Genomic DNA, 4,860 nt, shown 5'->3' with positions numbered 1-4,860 from the left:
TCATAGCTAACATCCGGGAAGAGAGCCCCCCAAGTCATCTCCATGATGGCGTTGCAGTCATCCATCATTTGTTTAACCAGGGCCTCTTTTTCCTCCTCAACCCTTGAAGTATATTTTTTGGCGAGTTGGACTTTTTGGTTCTGCAACCTGGACTTGAGTTTGTCCACCCGAGTGCGAAGGTCGGCTGCTTCAGCGTTTGCCTCTTTGAGGGGCTTAAGCTTAGCCTTGAGTTCCTTGACCTGCTGCTCCAGCTTAGAGACCCGCCTCTTTGCAGCATCTAAATCAGCCTTGACCTGTAGGCTGGCAGTCGCCTGTGAATACAATATGTCAGTCACTAATATTTCATTTTGAGCAATTTGAAACATGGTCGTATCTAGAGAAGAGGCGGAGCGAGCATTCGCAGCTTTTACCTCTTTGGTCTTCTCGTGGAAGGTCTTTCTAAGTCCATGCACTCGTAGCATAGACTGCATTTGGTAAAGAGCAAAACATTAGTACAGGTGGCTAAAATAGTTGCGCAAAAAAGTAAAAATTACAAGTTAAAATACCTCAGCAAGAAGAGCGAGGATGGCATCAAGGTTGAGGGTGCCGACTCCTCTAACCAACTCCCTGTCCTCAAGGGAGATGGCTCTCAGCATAGTCTTGGCCAGCTGTTGAAGATCCGACCTTTGAGGGGAATCTACACAATCAACACTCTGTAAATACTTGGTGTAAATTCGACCTATAGACCGGCTGCTTTCAGAGGTACTGGTCGATTGCTGATTGAATTTGACCCTTCAAGGGTAAGGCAAAGGATTAAAGCTTGTAATGCCTTTGGCCGCCTCCTTCTCCTTTTGGGGCCGACTACTCTCAGGGGCTGCTGGGGACTTGGGAGGATGGGTCCTTCCAGGCCTCTAGGCCACCACATGTTTCTTGGACCTGCCAGGAGTCGTCACAGAGCCGGCCGTCTGCTTCTGAAGCTTCTGGTCTAGCTGTGAAAATAGAGAAGGTTTGGATGATACGCCTTGCACATAAACCGACATGAGTAAGAAGAAGGTGGGAAAAATAAATTAAATCTTAGCCAAATTGTAAAAAGGCTCACCTTGAGCATCTGAGCCGCAGGCGACTCCTCGCCCTTCTGCTTGCCCAAAAGGAAGCGGTAGTAGGCGGCTGGCTTCTTGGTGGTCGAGAGCTTCTCCATTGCTTTGTCTGCATCAAAATATTCAAATGGTTAAGTAAGTAGGACAAAAAAAACAAGTCTTACTAAAACATCTAAACACATTCGGTCGTCTACCTTTCGGCCTCTCAACGCTAAGGCCACAGGCGGCCAGATAATCCCCATCAGATAGCCAGGAATATCGGGGAATATCTATGGGAAATGACCTCCTTCACCCAGTCTCCTCATTGGGCTGGATGGTCACTTTGAAGAGACTCTTGTTCAAGATCTCCTCTCTGGCCTTTCTGGGAACAGGCGGTAATTCAGATCCGCCTGATAGTAGAGGTGGGTTTCGGTTCCACCTGTTGTATTGTTTATCCTTCACTTTGTCAGGAGAAGAGACAATTTAGAACTTACTCCTCCAATCCTTCCACTTGTTCTCCTTTCCTATTGTCATCATATAACCTTTGTGGCTAGACAAAGTGTACCATTCGGACCTGCTTGCCTTTGGGGTCTGGCTGAGATAATGCATGTGGGCGAATGCCTCGAAGCTAGGATCCACCTCCAGCATTTCGCAGGCGGCAACGTAGCCCAGAATATTTACCTAAGAGTTAGGGGCCAGTTGCTAGATACCCAGCTGGTATCCATTAAGAATTCTCTCTACAGCCAGATGGATAGGGAACCTGAGACCAGCCTGAATGGCCGCCTCATAACATCTAAAGCATTCGTCCCCGTAGTTGGACCCTTCTGGCCAGACTACGGTGTCCTCGGCATCCGACACGCACAAAATAAAACCATGTCCCATGACATGTTCAACTCTAAAAGTCCCTATTTTATCAGCCATTGCTTTCCGCTTGCCCGCGGGAACATGATAATAGTAAGAAGCAAATTTCTCTTGGCAGGTAGCAGAAGGCTCGGCCCAATTCTCCCCCTTTTCCACAGAAAGGGATTCTCTCACTGTCTCCAGCCGAGAGTGCATTTCTTCAGAGTCATCAGAGACTCTGTCGAATGTACAGGGCTCAGATTCACTATCCGAGCTATCGGACCTAGCATCCGCCTAGGGGGCCTGGCCAACAGAGCCCGAGACTTCACTCTCTAATTCTTCCCCTGATTCTTGTAATATTGGATCATTGGGGGTACATGGGGTGCCAGGCGGCACGTAGAGATTTCGCTAAGAGGCACCCTAAAGGAGTCGTCCGTGTATTGTTGTCTGACTATTTGCTTAATTCTAGCCATGGTGTCCTGCACAGACACAGAGACAGTCGAACTCGGAGAAGTTCGCAACGGGTGATCCAGCAAAGGGCAGTCAGCAATCCTAGTTCTAGATTCAACCGTCCCCGGTGACCGGCTGATCACTAACCTAGGTCATGCCATGTGCTTTTGGGAAACCATTTTCAATAAGAAAAGAAACAAAGTAAAATACGAGATAAAAGCAGGCGGTTACCTTTGGTTTGAAGGTGTTGTTGACGCCTGAAAAAAGTCTTGGGCGGCTGTTGAAACAGGCGGTCAAGTAGCGGGCGGCAGATGCTTTTCTCATAAAAAGACAAGTTCTTTTCTAAAAGTCAAAAATTCTATGTCCGAAAATCTTGAGAATGTTTGAAAAAAACGATTGGGGCACCACCCTTATATAGAAGGGTAAGAATTTCAAGGGGCACCCCTGAAATTCAAAAATTCAAAAAAAAAAGAGGGAAAAATAGTAAAAGACCGTCCTCCAATCCGCATGTGACACCTGTCACAGGCGCCATCTGGCAAGCCACATCACCCTTGTGAGGGGCAAATGATTAGGGGATTTTTACCCCGCCACGTGGACCAATTAAGACCCTCCACATGTCATCCACGTGGACCAACCAGAGTCTGCCACGTGTCACTTAGTGAAGAGTCCAAAGTGGACCAATCAGGGCACGACACGTGGCATCCAAATATCCAACTAGGAATGGCTGCCTTCAAGGCCCAAACTCCTAGGCAGCCCAATCAGTCCTAGGTTTCCGTAACCTGGGACTAGGCACGTATTTCATGACCCTATAAAACGGAGATGTTCTCACCTGGGCAACAACAATTCACAAACATTCAGTGAGAGCATTAATTGTAGAATTAAACACACTTCAGAGTTTACACTCATATATTGAGGTTGTTTGCTATAGCTGGATGATCATTCCTCTCCTAAGAGGAACCTGATCCCGTTCACATTCCGCACTTTTTACATCCGAACACATTCTAACTTGATCGTCGGAGGCAGAACTCCCACCAACCGGAGTCTCCGTTGTTTTGAAGGTACAGGAGCCCGGAATCCAGTCTTGGAATTGTAACTCTCCCAAAGGACACAGAAAACCCCAAAACACTAACTATTATGATAAGCCTAAGGGAGTTGGGAGAGAAGAAGGTTCGTACAAAGAAGCTCAAGGGAGGTATTATATGACCCCCAAATAAAAAGGACGGAGAAAACAAGAGTCGGGCTCGACAGCAGGTCTGCATGGATGTGCCAAGGTTCGACACGGACGTTCAGACCCTTGCACGAACGTGCCATAAGGTGCACGGTTGTGCAAAGTCTGCAATTCAGGGACGATAGATACTGCTTTGGGACCTGACGTCTTGCACGGACGTGCAGGTTTTGGCATAGGCGTGCTTGAATCTGCACAGCCGTGCAAGGCCCGTAGAGCTGAATCAGTAGTTACTGCTCAAGCTGGAACACCCCTACACGGACGTGCAAGGCCTGGCACTGTCGTGCAGGGTCTTCTAAGGTCCCTTCTTCACTTTTTCTTCGATCTTGTTCCTTTCTTCTTCATTTTTGCTTCACCTCTCTTCCTCATTGCTCTAAATTCCTTGTTTACTTCTCGGGATGCTTCATAGTCCACTCTTGGGACCTACAATGTCATAAAAAACAATAACAACCCTGTAAAGAACGTAATACACAAAAACGCATAAAAATAAAGTGATTAATGAGCTAAATCATCGATTCCTCACACATTTAAGACTAAAAACCACTCTATAATCATACCAAATAGGAAGCTATCTATAATATATCGTTGAAAATCTCTTTTCAAGCCCCATCCAACTACACAATTATTGGACCCATATTATGGACCAAAATAAACTGGTTTGGACATTTTTATAAAGAGGACACGAAATGAATGATTTTAAAGACACGAAATGAATGATTTTGGTCTAAAATAATTAAGGAAAGGTTAAAAAGGGTCAAGGCTAAAGGAAACTTCACGAGACTCTTCAACTCTTCACCTAACTCGATAATCAAAGACGTGAAAGGTACTCATCACTAGGCTTGGTTTTTGGGGAGACACAATCAATTGTCTACACCTATGCCTTTCCCCGACCCCGAGACCTTTGGGAGGTGGGGACTCTAGGGCGAGCCTATTTTGGATGATTGGTCACATTATTTTGCGGATGATAAGGCTCGAAGAGAGAGAAGGTTGAGAGGCAAGGCACCCATGGAGGTCGGAGATATTGAAAGCTCTAATCATTTGACTTCGGAAGCCAGTGAGGGGAGTACTCATTCTACTACCCAGTGCCGAGTGATCCCTTCCTTGCTACCCCCCTTTATTTGCTCGTTTTACTCTAATATCGTTTCTTATGCCTACTTCTTGTACGGATTTAAGCTTGGGGGGTAGTTTATTCTAAGCTTGGGGGAATACTTTCTTGTCTTCTATGTGCTTATTCTTCATCCCTCTTGCTTTTGTTGTATCACTTCGGCTATTGTCTATGAGATTTTGTTG

The sequence above is a fragment of the Chenopodium quinoa genome, unplaced genomic scaffold (assembly GCF_001683475.1).
Source record: "Chenopodium quinoa cultivar QQ74 unplaced genomic scaffold, ASM168347v1, whole genome shotgun sequence".
Classification (NCBI taxonomy): domain Eukaryota; kingdom Viridiplantae; phylum Streptophyta; class Magnoliopsida; order Caryophyllales; family Amaranthaceae; genus Chenopodium; species Chenopodium quinoa.
This window is presented reverse-complemented; position numbering follows the sequence as displayed.